The sequence below is a fragment of the Neopsephotus bourkii genome, unplaced genomic scaffold (assembly GCF_033783945.1).
Source record: "Neopsephotus bourkii isolate Nb327-2 ecotype Australia unplaced genomic scaffold, CSIRO-AGI_Nbou_v1 NB_1154, whole genome shotgun sequence".
NCBI classification, from domain to species: domain Eukaryota; kingdom Metazoa; phylum Chordata; class Aves; order Psittaciformes; family Psittacidae; genus Neopsephotus; species Neopsephotus bourkii.
The window spans coordinates 322462-336435 of record NW_026901640.1 but is presented as its reverse complement, the minus strand read 5'-3'; the positions used below and the strand labels follow the sequence as shown (position 1 = coordinate 336435).

General features: G+C 47.8%; 1 long non-coding RNA gene across 2 annotated transcripts in view; it reads right to left on the bottom strand.

Moving 5' to 3' along the window:
* Nucleotides 1–13974, bottom strand: part of LOC133217648 (uncharacterized) — a 125114-nt gene that overhangs the window by 4935 nt on the left and 106205 nt on the right. The window contains exon 1 of one of the 2 annotated variants that reach the window (XR_009726913.1): nucleotides 2857–2976. The exons of the other annotated variant lie outside the window; for it this stretch is intronic. This is a non-coding gene — a long non-coding RNA (uncharacterized LOC133217648). Of the gene's footprint in view, nucleotides 1–2856; nucleotides 2977–13974 lie in introns of those variants that run through there. 2 annotated transcript variants of the gene reach the window in all.

Below are 13974 nucleotides of genomic sequence, written 5' to 3'. Positions count from 1 at the left end.
AAACACAAAAAATGGGTTATATAAATAACATTCTGTGAAAATGTCTTTAAGGACTGTGCTTTGACATATATTTAAGATCATAAACTTCACTCTTTTTAATGCTTTTGGTAAGACTTGTAACAAGGAAAGACAATTCTGAAGTCCTTGACATTAATAAGTCTATTGCAAAAAGGTCACCTTCCCCTAAGAATGTTTTATTATCAGTGAAGCAGAATAGCTCTGAATATGTAATGACTTTTATCTGATGATTGCCCTGTATTCTTTTCCAAAGAAAGCAAGTGTCAGATGTTGATAATTTACATATAAGTGTTGAAGGGTCTGGCAGCAGAAAAACAAACTGGTTCAGAGAAATTAATTATAAAGCAGCTACAAGAAGAGACATGAAAATTAACTTCTCATCTTCATGTGTCTCTAGGAGGGATTAAAAAGCACCACAGGACTGACTGTCCTCCAGAACACTCCTGTACATCGCTCAGCTGGAGCACAACACCCACAGCAGAGTTACTTCCCATGTAAATCACTGCGAACACTGTTTCTCGTTTGCATTTGGGTTTCCCACTTTGGTGTGGAAACCACCCCTTGCACTCAGCAGCACAAGGAGGATTAGGAGGCACACAGAGAGGATGCACATGGTTGCTGGTGACAACAGGTCCCCAGTAGATCCAGACCAGGACAGAGAAGCGGGAGCGGCGCGATGGGGATGAAAGCAGTGCAAGGCAGCGCGGTGGGGATGGGGGCAGCGCAGCGCGGGGGGCTCAGCACCGGAGAGCGGCCGTGGCAGGGACTGCCCCCGGCAGCAGCCCCCGGTTTGCTGCTCAGCTCAGCTCAGACAGGGTTTCTCCAGGAGCTGCGCGCTCAGAAGCAGCTGCGCCAAAGGCTCTGTGTTGTTTTGAGTCATTAAATTACATTGCACTTAATTACTCCCAATCTACCACCAGTGAAGGTTTCCAACAAAAGCTGCCTCGGCTAAGAAACCTTTTTTATATCCTAATGATCTCATCTCGAGGATGCTTTTCAATGAGCATTTACACAACATCACTCCCTGTTTGCCAGGGGACGCAGTGGAAAGCAACTACTTTTAAATATTTTCTTCAAGAAAAACCTGGTCCTCTCCAGAACAAAGGCCCTGCCTCATCGAAGGCCGTTTGTCTGGGGACCAATTAGCTGCTGAATTTCATCAGCAAGACAAGGCTGTGCCGATTCATCAGTATTTCAAAGGAAATGTCATGGGTCCATCAACAGAGGGTGGTTCTTTGCTGCAAACCGACAGCTCCTGACTCCACACTGAAAGTCATCCCATGATTCTGCAAGGGTGCAGGACTATGGACACCGTTGGATTTGGGAGGGTTTGCTCCATTTCACCCCAGCACTCGGAAATAACCAATGTACAGTTACTGGTACCTGTTTAAGAACTTCTCCCCTGTACATTTCTGTTTATCCTGGGAATATGCATTTCCAAGCTGGCTCAAAAATTAAGAGCCCAGCAATGTAATTCTTTGCTCAGAGAGGTGATAGCATCTCCAAAAATCAGGCCCCCTCAGGAAAGCTGATCCAAGCATCCAGAAAGAAGCAGATTTAATTGGCCTGGCATAGGGAGGCTTCGGCAGTGTGCACCTCTCATAAGGGCACTGAGTTCCCTTCATGTGCCACAGCATCAGAGGGGTGAGAGACCAAGAAAGGGGATGGAGATGAGTCAGAGGAGTGAAGGCAGGACAGCAGCAATGGAGACCACCCATTTCACCAAGAAGCTGGTGAGATCTGAACTGCAAACAGGACTTGGCTTACCAAGGAGAAGCAAGGACAAGGGCACTTTAGCCTGCAGTGACAGTGTGAGGACATAGGACTGCAGGTCTTCGTGAGTCAGGTTAGCTGGAGTTAAACTCTTGAGGTGCTCTGAAGCATGTCCAGTGGCATTTGCACCCACTACAGGGCTGCTGACCTGCCTGCCCTCTGGTTCAGAGCTTAATGTGAAACAGGATGAGCCTTAATGTCCCTGCATCAGGAAATGGGTATTTAACCTAATTTTTCCAATCCTAATTGCATCCTTACACTTCCTAATACTGAGCTAATAAATGAGACATTTCAGCTTTCACCCTGGCACATCATCACACCAGGAAAAAAACACATGACAGATTAGGCAACCATTAGATGCATTGTTCATTCTCAGCCAATGCAAGTCCAATGCCACATTTTGCAGATGGGTTTAGAAACCGATGCTCTGTGTGGGCAGGAGCAGTAGGGTGGGCTGATTAAACCGGAGTTAACAGCAGCATTTGGGGCTGCTGCTTCTCTTTTATTAAGTGTGAGCTGGTTTGTGCTTTCTGCTTTCTCCCACCAGTGCATCATTTCGGATGGAAGAAATCCTTGTCCAGCCGCTGCATTCCCCTAACAGAGTCTGGGACCTTCCCTGCAGCTACAGGAATAGAACAGATACCCCCATACCCTCACATGGGGCTCAAGGTGTGCCTGGCACAGGCTTGAAATGTGGGAATGCTGGCTGGCAGCAAGGGACGTGCAGCATTCCTTTTGTCGTGGTCTTTCTGTCTTACGAGGAACAGCCTTGGCGGAGCACAGACCCGCAGAGCCCAATTCCCAATTGCACATTTCAGTCTGAGGCCAGGATGAAGAGGCTGCAGTGGTGTGAATTGTTACACTAGCGTTAAAAATTCAGCAGAACTCATTATCCTGAATTTAATCGCTCCCTCTGAAATCCTGTCAGACTCATTATGTTGGTTCCCTTTTTGAGATGCTTTAAGCTCCTCCAGAGAGCAGCTGTACAATAGCAATAATAATGATTAAATTGCTGTCTAAAGCTTCACTGGACATCAAAAATAAGTAGATTAAATTCACACTTACGGCCACTTTTTAAGGAAAATTATCATTGTACCAAACTGGTAGAGCTTATGATATGTCCTTATGGAGTCAGCTGAACACACGCTCACAGGGAAGCACAGTGTGAGCCTTCTGAACCCGGGACTCTGGGGGTCTGGATCAGAGCACTGATGGGAGGCCAGGCTGCAGAGAAGAGCAAAACTTGCATTTGGCAAAGATAAACCACTGGGGGAAGAGTTTAAGGGAAAGCTGAAGTGTCCGAGGGCCGCACTGGAGGCAGGAAGCATTTTTAGTCCAAGAGATGAAGATGGGGCATTTTCTAAAGTCCTCCAACAAAGCAAGTGCACAGAGGCTGTGCTTGTACCAGGCCCACTCTGCCCCCAGCAGCAGGAGGTCCCTCAGGACCCGTCCTGTACAACTCCATCAGAAGGCACCGAGTCCCAGGGCTCCCGCGGGCTGACGCGTTTTCAGATCAAGAGGAAATCAGGCTCTGACCTGACGGATGCCTTTTTCTTGAGGGGTTCCCCAGGAATTCCCCACATCCAGAGGCCAGAGGCATTGTGTGTGCATGAGCAACAGCCAGCAGGAAGGGCATGAAACAGTTTCACATCTCCCAGCTCTGTCAATAGGCCTATGAAAATAATTGTTTCCCCCTTCAAAATACCCAGACTTTCTGATCATACACAAAAGCTGCCACCACACAGACACCCTAAAGCACAGCTGAAGACAATCCCCCTTTTCAGCAAAGGATACCATGGAGATTACTAAGATTTAATCATGTATCTGAAACAAAACACAGGTCAGAGTTACCTTGAGGACAAGTAAGGTAAGCACATGCTCACTTTTTGAAGGGCAGAGGTTTAAATAAAGCCATATATAGGTGAATATCATCAACCAAATTTGTAATTAATTCTAGCAACTCATTAACTGTGAGAATGAAATCACTGGAGCTTCAGTAGTTTATGAGACTTTTGGATGTGTGTCCATTTACTCAGTGATGTATGTAAATCACACCACGGGTTTATTACATAGTACATTACTAATGCAGAGACACTGTCCATCAGAGCTGCAAAGAACCAGAACAGCATTTTAACTGAAATTCCACTTCAGCCCCCAGGAATGAAGTGGGATATAAACGACACATAAACCTTGTGCTAGTTTCTCCTTAATTTATTGGTATTTCCACTGAGGCTCAGTAAAACAGCCATCTGCTGCCCTGGAAGTCACAGTTAAAGGAGCAGAGAACCTGAGGTAGGTCTGGTCCATGCAATGCACTTGGTCTTTTGAAGCATGCTGGGAATGTCCCAGTGTGCATCCCTAAATAAACCAAAACTGAACTGAAAAGTTACTTCGAGCTATTATTAACAAGCACTGCACTGTTTTAATTGGCCCCCTGGTGAGTACTGGCCTAAGAGCGGGGACAATAAATTGCTTTACTGAGTGAAATTCCTGGTTGGAATCCGCAAGTGAAAAAGCCGCAAGCCCACAGAAACCATCGATGTGTGTAACAGTTCCTCAGACCCATGCGCAGAGCTGACAGCACCAGCTCTGTCAGGAGCTCTTCAGACACCTGCCAGTTACATCGGTGCCAAAACAGGCAGCAGCCCAGGAGCTCACACAGTGAAATGAAGTCATTCATCGGTTCCTGTTTGAAAGGTAGAGCTTGAGGAGCAAGGTTCATCAATTGTGTTCCAGAGAGCCCTGGGTTAGATGAAGATGTTCAGATTTCACCAAGAAAACCCAAACCAAACTAAAGGACTAAGCTGCTGAAAGGAGAGTGACTGCACTGACACTGGGAGTCTGCTGAGTCAGCATGAGGCGCACTGAAAGGCAGGAAGAGGAGGAGCCACAGTGTTATTACAGGAAAATTGCTATTGGAAACCATATCATTCCAGGAGATTTTAAGAGCTCTGATCTTGGCTGTGAAAGTGCGATCAGAAGCAGTACTGTCAAATATCCTGGGATGCAGTGAGTAGCTGGAACCGAACCGGGATGAGGAGATGCTCCTGTCAGGTCAGGTTTTGAGCTCACTAGGTTGGTTTTGACAAAGCTGAGTTTGAGGATGATAGAACTGTTAGACCAAAGACAACTGAACTGTTTCCTGATTAGGCTGAAAACAGAAGAAAAAGATTTTTTGCAGCTGATCCCAAGTATTCCAACTTTGATCCACAACACACACTAACCCTCACCTCTGCACCTGAACCAAAGCTCAGCTTTGCACACAAGCCATTAGCACCCCGGTTAGGTTGTCCTTATGTTCACTGTTAATGTTTGTTGTTTCTCCAGCAGAAACCAGCACTCGAGGGCATTGCTGGTGCTGCACCTCACCGCCACGAGGGAGGAGCAGGCAACCTCAAGTGGCCCCAGCCGTCAAAACTAGCAGCAGTGATCCAGTGGCTGAGCTTGAGGCTGAAATAGTCCAGGTTTTGTGTATCACTGATCTCTGGAAACTCTATTACTTTAGTCTCTACAAAGGCTGCTCCTTTGCGGGGCAGTGAGAGCATCCTGCAGGAAAGCACCAGCTGCTGCAGGACAATGGGATACACAGGAAGCACGAACCAGCAAGATCCGCCCAGGCAGCCGATGGAGTGCGGCTTGTTGACACTAGGAAACCAACCAGCCCCATAATTGCAACAAAACCTGAACTTGGTTAATCTCAAATGGCACCGGGTTGTGTAATAGCTACTGCTTTCTCTCCCTGACAACAGGGTCAAAACTTCTGCTGCAGCTTAATAACGGCACAGAACCATAAGTCATGTAAATATCCTCAGCCTGTCAGTAGCACAAAGATGTTCAGAGCATTTTTCACTTGAAGTACAAAGCACATTCCCAATTAGTGCTTAAAAGGAAGTTTGAGTCCTTTGTTCATCAACTGAAACAAATTGGAAGACTTCTGAATTAAAAAGAAAAACATCCTACAACAACCTAATACCCAGTTAAGTGGTTAAGGTTAAAAGTGAGGAGAGGGGAAAAAGGCTGGAGAACAGGGCAGAGTGATACAGCGCAGTGTGATCATGGTCCCAGTGGAAATACATCTGTTGATAAAGTTAAGAATAAAGAAGTTGTTCAGGAGGAGGCTTTTCAACTGCCCAATCACCATCTTGCTGCTCTAAGATGATCCTGTTGTGCTTCCTGTATTTTCCCCACTTCAATTCCTTATTTATTCCCTTTGCCCTTTAAACACAGGGAATAAATTCCTCTGAGACTCCTGTGGGATTCTGCAGAGCCCCTCTGGATGTTCTGCACCTTGTGCTGGATCTGGGACTTCCAGCATCACTTGGAAGTCACACACACAAAAAAAGCATCAAGTCCTCCTGAAGAAAGCAATAACTGAGGCAAATCAACCTCCAAGCAAGCTCCATCAGTGCTGCTGCCACCCCCTATTCATCAGCAACAATGAGCACAGGCATTGCGATCCCACGCTGGTTTTATAAACAGAGTGCTGCCTTTTTAGTATGTCACATTTAGGCAAGAAAACAGATTCTGGCCATAAAAAAGTACCCTTGGAACCTGCTTTTATAGTTCTTTCTTGAAATATTTCTAAACAGCTCTCTCATCACATGCATTTAAACAACTCCAGCCTCAGGAGTATAATAACCTATAGCAAATATGCTGACTTTTCCAGAGCATAAATGCAAGTCTTGCTTGCAGGTCACAATTTAATGAGTTCCCCAACTACAAAGCTCCCAAATGAAAATGGAATCAATGTACTGACGATGGGGAATCCAGCGTTTCCAGTGCATCTGCAGCGACACTCACCTGCAACCACCACCCCTACACATACTGATTTTAAGGTCAGCATCAGGCACAGCACCTTGATGGGAAGTGTGTCCTCCTGCCCTCAGATCTGCATCAACAGGGACCAGCCAGTCAGTAACTGGTAGGGAGGAAACATCCCATATTCCACCTGAATAACTAGAACAAAAGAAAACTCAGATTCATGAATATTTAGCAAGTTCTCACACTCCTATTCATGACAGATGTATTTTGGTTTTGAAAGGATGTCAAAACCATTCACTGCAATTCTCTTGTGCAATTAGTGCAGTCCCTTCCTTGGAGCAGCCAGTTTTGTGGCTCCACCCCGTACCTCCTTCCTGAGGGTTAGCTTGGGACTGGATACATTCAGAGAGGAAAATGGTACCCATACGGACATGTTCTATTTGGCTTTATTTCCACGTTCGTCTTCGGTCTTTGAGGATGTTTATGTCTGCTGTATATCTGCCATATGTTCAAGTATCGCTTAGGCACTGCTGCCATTATTTCTTTGGAAGAACTACCAAGACAAAAGAATCATACTCAACCCAAAACATCACCTTAGGACAAGGGACAAGGGTGTGACCAGAAGGTTACACCACAAGGCAAGCCCTGCTGGTACCCAGACCAGGTTGGCTGCTGGGAAGAAGTGGATGTAGAGCTGGTACCAAGCACTACCATGGGCACTTCCCCATCTCCAAATGGGCAATGTGGAGCAGGAGGGCTCCAGGCTCTGTCCTGAGCCCCATCAATCCCTGTGCCTTGCCAGGGGATCCCTGCTGCAGGGATGGGGGCCTTGAGCTGCCTCCTCCAAACCCAACACCTCCTCCTTAGGGGAGCCCATCCTGCCCCAATGCTGGGAATAGTGGCCGGAGCACTGGAGAGGCTGTGCAAGGGACACAGGTATAGCAAGTGCTCCGTAAGGGGATTTAATGCCTAGTGCTAAAACGCTTTAGCCATTCTGGAGGACAATATTTAAACAGATGCTGTTAGTGGTTGTATTTCAAAAGTCAACGGGGCTAAATAAATCTAACGTTCAGTTCTACTAAAAATGTTATGAGGCCAAGCTCTTTTTTCTTTAAGTGTTCAATTAAGCAAAACCACATAGATCTCCCCCAGAATTTGAGTGCCATGAACAGGAAAGCTTTTTGGTTAAGCTTTCATCTCTTCATGTAAAGAACTAAATTGATGATTTTTAAATAATTTACATCCCAGAAGTAGTATTAAAAAAAATGTCCCAAATGGAGCTAAAAGCATCGTAAATATAATTTCCTGCCAGATTATATGAAATGCTCTGATGAATGAATAGTTCTTAAAAGGACACTAAGTGTGGGCTTGGAAGGTCTGGCTCCAGCTCTCAGAGAGTGCCAGCTCTGAGCAGTGGCTGACTCCTGTGCTGCCGGTCTTGAGCAAGCCCCTGCGGTACTGAGTGTGAGCAGGCTCTTCCCATTCCCTGATTTATTACATCCATGCTTATGCTTCACAGCCTCTGGCACGGGTGGAGACCAAGTGGGTGCTGCTTCCTCCAGCCCTGTTCCCACCAAGGCATTTCAGCATGAGAGGGTATTTGCTGGAAGCATCTATGGCTCTTTACATGCACATCTCTGAAAGCCAGGATGAACTCAGCCAAGAGCTTGTGCTGGATGTCACTTTGCCTCGGAAATAGTTCTGGCAGATGTTTGTAAACGTGTGAGTGGTGCTTGCTCCTGTCAGGCAGCGCTACCCCCTGAAAGAGCACTGATGTGCTGGAGTTACACCTGCTTTTAATTGTGCTATGGAGCAGCATTTCTTGGTTTATGTATTGGCACTCTTTTGATGCACAGAAACTTTTACAGATTTGATGTTCTTCACAGTGAAAGTCCAAATCAAATAAAAACCAATGAAACTGCCAAGGAAATGTTTCTTCTCCTACAATTTATTCTAGAAAACCTCTTTTCCCTCATCCCATTTCACCTTCTTCGAGAGTTTCAGGCAGATTTCACAGCAAATGCATTATCAGGGTATCTCCTAAGAGTGGCAGAGGGCAAAGGCAATAAACAGAAGCTAAACTCTGCTCCCACTAACACTGTAGATCCTCCACCTTCCCAAAGGGAGCCCTCATCCTGCAGGATCGGAATGACGCACGCTCACATCTCATCCCTGAAATGGTCCCCAAAGGGCCAAGATGGGAGACTGAAAGGGTGTCACTCCCAGGCATGCGACACTGTCCCCCTTGTGGGACCAGATGTGAAGAGAAAAGGGAAGCTGGAGCTGGGAGACCTTTTTGGAACACGAGTGAAACGGAACCGAGCCAGGAGAACAACGGCACGTGGGGAGCAACCGATCCTGGGAAAGAACCGCTCCCAGGGAGCAACTGATGCTGAGGAACAACCGCTCCTGGGGAGCAGCCGCTCCTTCCAGGCGCCACCGGGGCTGGCTGCAGCGGAACGTTCCAAACGTGGATGCAGTTACCAGGCAACAGCCGAGCCCCCGCTCGCACCAGCAGTGGGGAGCTCCGGGGGGGAGCAGACCCCAACGCTGCACCCGGCGCTGGCTCCAGAGCCCGCAGAGCCCAGCACAGCCCAGCGCAGCCCAGCACAGGCCCATGGAGCCGGCACCCTCCGCAGGGAGCAGCGGCCCCTGCGCCGAGGACGAGCCGCGGCTCCGGACGTGGTGAGGATGGAAAGCACCGGGCACGGTTCCATTGACAGGGTCTGCTGGAGCAACGGGGAGAAAGGAAAATCTGAAACGAGCCCAGCAGCTGCAGCTGAAGCGCCCCAGTTCAGTGTGGGCAGAGCTACGCTGATTTGGTGTGTATTACTAAAACTAAGGGAAACAGCAAACAAACCCCTACATTAAGGACAACAGTTCTCACGCGCTTTGAACACACTGCAGTGCTTTGCAAGATTTTCTATGGCTCAGGGATCTAGCAAAGAAAGAAGAAACCAAATCCTCCTGGGACCAAGGATTTGAAGCCTGATTCTGTGAGCAGCTGAAAACCCACAACTGGGCCTAGAGCCCCACAGTGCTTCTTCATCCAGGAACTTCACACACCAAAAGCATTACACTTCTCCAATCCACGAGCTGTTTTGTTGCCTCCATTACTGTTCCAAATGAGAATTAGACACAACATGTGCTTAATTCAGGCTGTGAGTTGAGCTGGCAAAAATCTAAGCTTATATCCAAGCTGTGCAAAGAGCTGAGGGGGTTGTTTCCCCCATTTGGTGAAGGAACAGCACTGAAACATCCCAGCCTCACACTGCCCCAACACCCCCTGTAGCACCCCAATGGCCCCGCGCTGTGCCCCAGCTCTGAGCACCAGCAGAGACAGGGATTAGATGTTGTATGAGACTGCTGAGGATGCCAGTACCAAAATGCCCATCTACATCTGCTCTGTTCATCATGTAAACAATTAGAACTGAGGACATAAACCAGTTGTCCCCCAGTTTGGCATCCTGTCATGATGCTGACTAACGCACAGCCTTTCTGAGTGCACAAAACTGTTGTGGGTAACTGAGGACAGAAAGGTTCTGCTGCACTCCTCTGTTCCATTCAGTTAATGGACTGTTATTATCTCCTTCCACAGATCTGTTTCGCTCTTTGCATGCCACCAGGCAACTGTGCAAATGGTTTCTAAACTCATGAAACTCAGTTGGAGCAGTGCTGGGCACTGACTTATTTCATCGTTTTGAGAGAAATTAACTTGGCACCTCCCATTTCTTTATCAGTTGTCTTCATACATCTCTCTGTGATGTTGCCCTTGTCCTTCCCCTGTGATCCCTGACTCTGGATTCACTCGGACTGGTTGCCATGTGGTTTGTGGAAGGACGGGGCAGCTCTTGCCACACAAAACCTATTTGGCCACCTCAGCATTGCAACAACCTAATTCAGGGGCTCCAAAACCAGCAGACTCATTGCCATGACTCTACTACTCCTCCTTTCAAAGCTGGAGGAGGTGGTGAGTGTTAACTGCAAGGCCAGCTTGCAAAGAGCACATTTAACCACTGCACCAGTGGGACCCTTGTGCTGTTTTATGGGATGGGCAGACACTGGAAACATGCAATTCTTTATGGCTCAGGTGACTTTCTCTCCACTCAGGTTTATTATGGTTCACTAAAACCAAAGAACAAGACATTACTTGCACTTGCCAAAAGACCAAGCCTTGAAGCAGAAAACAAAAGCAGACTTAATTGAAGACTTGAGCTGGTGCCACGCTCTGATTACTGCAGCGTAAGATCTTCTCGTCCACCATGCTGTTCCACATGGTCTGGCTGAGCAGCTCCAGTCAAGGATCCCTGGAGCTCTGGGTCTGAATGGGAGGAGGGGGTAACATCTCAAGAGCTCTGTGCTGTGGTGCAGGACCCTGCACACCTGAGACAGCAGTGACACACGGTGCTGGTACCACCACAGGGACACTGGCCACTTCAACAAACAGCTGCAGCTAAAACATAATAGCAGCCAAGAACGTCAAAAGGCACCACTTGGAAAAATACCAGTACTTCAAGCTAAATGCATTTTCTGAGGCTGAAAAACACTCAAATAGGAAGGACAAAGATAGTAAGCTGATTTGGCCTAAGACTGTCCATCTCCCTTGAGCTCAGCACAAAGGGATCCCACAGTTAGACACACAATACCAGGAAGGAATATACATTCAAGTCACATTTGAAGGCAGTTGAATAACAGGAAACACTCTGCTTCATGGGGAGTGATTGCAAACACACAGCTACCTTCACAGACCTCAGTGTGTACACACTCAGGGATCACAAGGGAAGGACAAAGGCAACATCACAGAGAGATGTAGAAAGACAGAGAAACAGGGAACTGGAGGTGCCAAGTTATTGGGAATGAAAACTATTTAGTCCAGCTTCCTGCAGAGCCCAGGCCATCAGATAAGGTGCATCCCAGCAGTGTCCTGTGGCTGTGCCATGACAAACCATCTCTCATGACTAAGGTGGTGACTCCCAAAATCATAATCAAACCACCTCAAAGGCTGCAGGTATGTAGAACAGTTTCTGCACACACCATGCGATATGCTCAGTACATTACTGACCAGAAGTGCTACAATATTCCTTAGGTCCAAATCTCTGAGTGGTGATTTAGCAAATTTACCTTTAGCAGCCATTTAGAAACAATTCCTTTGCATTGCCATCATCTCGTATCATCAGGTCAAATGATACCCTCAAATCAGTTGAGTTTGTGTGAACTTACAAGCACAAAGACCAGCAGAGATCAGTAAAAGATTGACTTTTACTGCAAACCTAACAGTAACTTCTCCCCCAGCACTCACGTTCACATGCCTGTCCACTCTGCCCAGTGCCTGCAGCTGATTCCCCTGGATCCTATCCTGTCCACTGAGAGCCCCCACACATCTTGCTCCTTGTCAACAGGACAACAGAGCCCTGTTGTCACCCGATTTTTGCTCTACCAGTTGCATTTCTCTCCCAGGGATGCTCACCACACCACCAGCACTTTGTGTGCAGCAGCATGTACAACTGCCATCTGTCCAGCTGGCACGTCTTCAAAAAGTATTTAAATATCTGTGGAACTTATAAAAGTGTAAATGAAACATGACAAAAACCATAACACAACATAATGTACGCCTGCAGTGAGGGCGCAGCAGCAAGTTCACAATGGGAAAACCCCTGCACAAGCGCTGCATAATCCCCTCCCCATCCGTGAAGCCCCCCCCATACCCAGCAGCTCCAGAGCCAGCCTGCTCCCACCTGCAATGGCAGCTGCTGGCTGCAAAGCTTCTTCACTGCCCTTAACTCAGACCCAGCCCCATCCTGTGCCAGCACCAGGTGTGTGCACTGCTTTTGCCATGTAAAGCATCCTTCAAACTTACACCTGAGCCATTTCCCTAATTTAATAGGAGCTGCAAGAGGCACTTCCACTGGTCTTGTCAAGGCCCAACTTCTCTTTGGACAACACACAAGAAAACAGTGCGAGTAAAACAAAAATCATGTCCTGTATGTCTGGTCTGAAAACATATGAAATAAATCTCACACATCATTCTTCATAGCCAGCACCCCTCCTGCTTCTTCCCATACAGCCCATGGTACTTTCAACTTCTCAACAGCAGGGATTCTCAGAAGTCCCACTTGAGGGAGCGGGAGGTGGTGGCACAAGAGCTAACACAGATGGATGCTGAAGGCCCATTATTCTCCATCACCTTAAAGCTTTCCAGGTAGGCTTCTCAGCCCTCACCCTTAGTGATGACTTTCCTTTGCCACACTCAGACTGTATTAGCACTTCCAACACAGGTCAGGTATTTCTCTTTAAGGCACTTAAACCACAACTGTGAACCAATATTAGAGGGGACTCTGCTGCCGACCAAAGCTGCTTGCAAATAGGGTTGGGGGGTGGGGGTTGTGTCAAGGATCTGGGCCTGAAAGGCTGTGAGCAGAAACACAAGGTCCCTTTTTCTGTCTGCCACAACTGCAAATCGCTTCGCATGTCCTGTAGCCGGAAATGAAAGTTCCTGCATTTGTCTGCTTTTAAAGCAAAACACAACAAGCCAAAACATCCTTCAGACAGGAAACTGCCAGCCTCCAGTAGCCAGGCACAGCACAGCTGCTTACATGGGTCTAAGATGAAACACGCACATAACTAATGCAGTGCAAACACAAAAGTGGTAAAATTCATCCCTTGTTGCTGGCCCCAGCTAAAGACTGAACCTTTCCAGCATCCCTGCACTGGTTTTCGTGAGGTGGTGAACAAGTGACATCCATCTGTGGCTCCTGTCTCTGACTGCATTCCTAACCGAGCTCTGCTTCACAAATGTGACATCAGCCATGTGCAGAGATCTGAAACCACCAGCCCGGTCCACTTCCTCTGGAACTGAGTGGAGATGGGAAAGCCAAGTGCTGCTTGAGCAGCGTTGGCACCGCATTGGGAGGCTCAGGTCCCACTTGTGGGTCGTGCTGTATGGGAGACACACACAAAACATCACTGAAGCCCGCAGGGCTGCTCAGAGCATGATGTTCTGTGCAGCAGGCAGAAGGGAAACAGGATCAGTCCCCACGTGGCATCCCCATTCCCTCTTTCCTCTTGGATCCAAACCCCTCTCAAGCGCTGCTCTCGCAGCCAGGTGGGTGCTTGGTCTGACACTGCTGACCAGTGCTGCCCAGCATGGGGAGGAAAAGAGGGTCCCCAGAACCACATCTGATTTGGGCTCCAGGAGACAAACCTCCACAGGTTTCACTGAAGTATGTGAAGACCACGGGCTACTTCAGAACCACACGCAGTGACAAACGCGCAGCCTACTCCCACTTACATGTAGATGCTTTTAGAATAATTATAAACTGATCAATCTCCATGTGAGGCAGCAGGAAGGAGCCTGTACGTGCAGTGAGGAGGGCAGGGCAGAGCAGAGCAGAGCAGAGCAGAGCAGGCAGTCCTGAGGACACC